At 51.2% G+C, this 5000-nt stretch overlaps 1 non-coding gene across 1 annotated transcript in view; it reads left to right on the forward strand.

The window, feature by feature from the left end:
- The first annotated feature begins 4345 nt into the window (after positions 1-4345).
- The window catches only part of LOC126432588 (small subunit ribosomal RNA), a 1909-nt gene continuing 1254 nt past the window's right edge, over positions 4346-5000 (forward strand). The window contains exon 1 of the ribosomal RNA XR_007578073.1: positions 4346-5000. This exon is cut by the window's right edge and continues 1254 nt beyond it. This is a non-coding gene — a ribosomal RNA (small subunit ribosomal RNA).

Consider the following 5000-nt stretch of genomic DNA (forward strand, 5'->3'; position numbering starts at 1 on the left):
GCCACATGACACAATCCACACTATCATTACCAGACCGGGAGGTCCACCCAGAAAACACAATATCCCACCCTTCCGACATCCGCACATTGCTCAGCTAAGCCACGAACACCCACACATGTCCTACACAGTGGTGCACCCAACATCACAATACTGCCTCCTGTCACAGCACACAAACAATGGCAGGAATGAAAGACACAGATCTGCCACAACCATGGAATCGGAGCGCCGCCTGTCATGAGCCAAAAGTGCATCCTGACGTGACAAATCGGATAATACCGCAGGCATCCAATTACGATAATCACTATCAACGAACCTGCCGCCCCCCCCCCCAATACACCTTTCCCTACAACAATGTGTATCTGAACCTACGCTATATCGTACCTTAACCTAACCTATATCGTACCTTAACCTAACCTATATCGTACCTTAACCTAACCTATATCGTACCTTAACCTAACCTATATCGTACCTTAACCTAACCTATATCGTACCTTAACCTAACCTATATCGTACCTTAACCTAACCTATATCGTACCTTAACCTAACCTATATCGTACCTTAACCTAACCTATATCGTACCTTAACCTAACCTATATCGTACCTTAACCTAACCTATATCGTGCCTTAACCTAACCTATATCGTGCCTTAACCTAACCTATATCGTGCCTTAACCTAACCTATATCGTGCCTTAACCTAACCTATATCGTGCCTTAACCTAACCTATATCGTGCCTTAACCTAACCTATATCGTGCCTTAACCTAACCTATATCGTGCCTTAACCTAACCTAATTTGTGCCTTAACCTAACCTAATTTGTGCCTTAACCTAACCTAATTTGTGCCTTAACCTAACCTAATTTGTGCCTTAACCTAACCTAATTTGTGCCTTAACCTAACCTAATTTGTGCCTTAACCTAACCTAATTTGTGCCTTAACCTAACCTAATTTGTGCCTTAACCTAACCTAATTTGTGCCTTAACCTAACCTAATTTGTGCCTTAACCTAACCTAATTTGTGCCTTAACCTAACCTAATTTGTGCCGTAACCTAACCTAATTTGTGCCGTAACGTAACCCATGTTGTGCCGTAACGTAACCCATGTTGTGCCGTAACGTAACCCATGTTGTGCCGTAACGTAACCCATGTTGTGCCGTAACGTAACCCATGTTGTGCCGTAACGTAACCCATGTTGTGCCTTAACCTAACCCATGTTGTGCCTTAACCTAACCCATGTTGTGCCTTAACCTAACCCATGTTGTGCCTTAACCTAACCCATGTTGTGCCTTAACCTAACCTACGTTGTGCCTTAACCTAACCTACGTTGTGCCTTAACCTAACCTACGTTGTGCCTTAACCTAACCCATGTTGTGCCTTAACCTAACCCATGTTGTGCCTTAACCTAACCCATGTTGTGCCTTAACCTAACCCATGTTGTGCCTTAACCTAACCCATGGTGTGCCTTAACCTAACCCATGGTGTGCCTTAACCTAACCCATGTTGTGCCTTAACCTAACCCATGTTGTGCCTTAACCTAACCCATGTTGTGCCTTAACCTAACCCATGTTGTGCCTTAACCTAACCCATGTTGTGCCTTAACCTAACCCATGTTGTGCCTTAACCTAACCCATGTTGTGCCTTAACCTAACCCATGTTGTGCCTTAACCTAACCCATGTTGTGCCTTAACCTAACCCATGTTGTGCCTTAACCTAACCCATGTTGTGCCTTAACCTAACCCATGTTGTGCCTTAACCTAACCCATGTTGTGCCTTAACCTAACCCATGTTGTGCCTTAACCTAACCCATGTTGTTCCTTAACCTAACCCATGTTGTGCCTTAACCTAACCCATGTTGTGCCTTAACCTAACCCATGTTGTGCCTTAACCTAACCCATGTTGTGCCTTAACCTAACCCATGTTGTGCCTTAACCTAACCCATGTTGTGCCTTAACCTAACCCATGTTGTGCCTTAACCTAACCCATGTTGTGCCTTAACCTAACCCATGTTGTGCCTTAACCTAACCCATGTTGTGCCTTAACCTAACCCATGTTGTGCCTTAACCTAACCCATGTTGTGCCTTAACCTAACCCATGTTGTGCCTTAACCTAACCCATGTTGTGCCTTAACCTAACCCATGTTGTGCCTTAACCTAACCCATGTTGTGCCTTAACCTAACCCATGTTGTGCCTTAACCTAACCCATGTTGTGCCTTAACCTAACCCATGTTGTGCCTTAACCTAACCCATGTTGTGCCTTAACCTAACCCATGTTGTGCCTTAACCTAACCCATGTTGTGCCTTAACCTAACCCATGTTGTGCCTTAACCTAACCCATGTTGTGCCTTAACCTAACCCATGTTGTGCCTTAACCTAACCCATGTTGTGCCTTAACCTAACCCATGTTGTGCCTTAACGTAACCCATGTTGTGCCTTAACGTAACCCATGTTGTGCCTTAACCTAACCTATAATGTGCCTTAACCTAACCTAAAGTGCGCCGTAACCTAAACTATATTGCGCCTTAACCTGACGCACGTTGTCGCTGAACCTGCTCTGTAATTGTTATGCAACCCGTTAAAGTAGTGTAGTGTTGCCTAACCGCAACCCTCGCAATATAGTTCGCTACTCGCACTGCCCGGTCCCCTGTGTATCGCGTCATGTTAAACACCTTGCAGGTGTTGCTGACTTTCCACATGCTCCTGCTATACACTGTAGTGTGGATAGCAGCAGGACGTACATGCCCCCCCCCCTTCCCCCCTGCCTTCGCAAGCTGGTCGGTGAGAAGTTTGCATGTTCAATGCCCTTCGCATGCCGACGTACTCAGCCTACGTTGTGGTACGGCCTGTCACCTGTCCGCCGATGTACGCAAAACCCACAAACTGTACTGCACATTGCTCCGTATGTACTGAATGATACATCGTGGCCCATGTGACCGTATGACGACAGCGCCTAGCAACGGCGGACCATACAGTCCAAATATTGTGCACGCAGCTACGTGTCGTCTCCCTATAAGAGCTGGATTGCAGTGTGGTACGCCATACAGACGTGTGGGAGGAACGGACGCCCTGGATGGCGATCAGCATGAGCAGTCTGTTGATGTAGTGGAGCGTGTATTCAGACGTAGTCGTCTCTTCTCACACACCGTGATAGCATGTTGCACCGCGTTCCACATCTGCGACATGCTGCAGAGGCGGGCTGACAGTCGTTCGCGCAATGGACACCGCATACGTACGGGGTCTACCTTCCACGTGTTCTCTAGGCGTGCACATGTTGTTGCGTCTATGTGGGCAGACGTAGTGTGTTGTGACACCTGACACAGGCATGCAATACTCGTTGCAAATGGCGATGGACGTGTACGTTTGCTGGTGACGTTACGCAAATGAACAACCGGTAACCCGTTGTGGTGCGGTTGTTCTCGCTAGAGGTGAATCAGTGTTGGCGACGATCGGTCGAGCTATTAACCGGTTGTTTCAGGGATACCCACCATGCCCACGAACGTGAAAGGGGACCCACCATGCCCACGAACGTGAAAGGGGATCTGGGTGTGAGGCGATACGCGGCGGTGGCTGGGTGGGACCGTCCCCGGCCGGTGAGGGGGGGCCGCCCGGCGTGCTGGCAGCGCGGTGCGTGGGCGCACGCGCTACAGCCGGCTGGTGGGGGCGGCCGGTGGCAGGCGCGCCGGCCGACGGACGCGGCAGGCGGCGCAGCTGCGCGCCGGCGCCCCCTGCTCGCGGCGCCTTGCGGCCAAAGTAGGTCCTCGCGGGCCCGGTGCGAAGCGCGGTGGCCATCTGCAGTGTGCTGGTCCGATTGAGGACTTTGTGCGCTGAGGATGCGCCGCCGCCCGGCGCTCGGCGCCGCGACGCCGTCTGCTGCTCGGTCGCCCCAGCGGTTCTCGCAGGTGGTTTGTATCGCAGCTGTGCGGACGTGTTGGCGCGTGCGCTGTGCTGGGAGAGTTCGCTTCGGCACCCAAGTAGGGCTTTTGTTCTTCTGTGGCGCTGGCGTTGGAGCTGCCGGTCACCGTAGGTGGCGCGTGTTGTCTCCCGCCGGCAATGCCACGACAGCACGCTCCCGGGCCTCTGTCGGCAGCGGCAAGCTCAGTTGGGAGCACGGGTGGTCGCACCTAAAGCGTCTACTCGCCTAACTCCGGGCGATTGCGCCTCTCTCGAACCCGACCAAGTACTTAGGACGGCGCTGCGCGCCGCCGGGACCTGAGAGGGTTTCGAGGTGTGTTGTGCAGGGGAGCTCAGCCTCCTCCTGTTTGCAGAATAATTGAGCGGACGCTTGCGTGTTCGCGCGGGCCCCCGGGACACACTCCCGGGCGGCCGGCTGCTCAGCTCTAGTTGACGCAGCTCCCTGGTTGATCCTGCCAGTAGTCATATGCTTGTCTCAAAGATTAAGCCATGCATGTCTCAGTACAAGCCGCATTAAGGTGAAACCGCGAATGGCTCATTAAATCAGTTATGGTTCCTTAGATCGTACCCACGTTACTTGGATAACTGTGGTAATTCTAGAGCTAATACATGCAAACAGAGTCCCGACCAGAGATGGAAGGGACGCTTTTATTAGATCAAAACCAATCGGTCGGCTCGTCCGGTCCGTTTGCCTTGGTGACTCTGAATAACTTTGGGCTGATCGCACGGTCCTCGTACCGGCGACGCATCTTTCAAATGTCTGCCTTATCAACTGTCGATGGTAGGTTCTGCGCCTACCATGGTTGTAACGGGTAACGGGGAATCAGGGTTCGATTCCGGAGAGGGAGCCTGAGAAACGGCTACCACATCCAAGGAAGGCAGCAGGCGCGCAAATTACCCACTCCCGGCACGGGGAGGTAGTGACGAAAAATAACGATACGGGACTCATCCGAGGCCCCGTAATCGGAATGAGTACACTTTAAATCCTTTAACGAGTATCTATTGGAGGGCAAGTCTGGTGCCAGCAGCCGCGGTAATTCCAGCTCCAATAGCGTATATTAAAGTTGTTGCGGTTAAAAAGCTCGTAGTTGGAT

Source organism: Schistocerca serialis, unplaced genomic scaffold (genome assembly GCF_023864345.2).
Source record: "Schistocerca serialis cubense isolate TAMUIC-IGC-003099 unplaced genomic scaffold, iqSchSeri2.2 HiC_scaffold_1142, whole genome shotgun sequence".
Classification (NCBI taxonomy): domain Eukaryota; kingdom Metazoa; phylum Arthropoda; class Insecta; order Orthoptera; family Acrididae; genus Schistocerca; species Schistocerca serialis.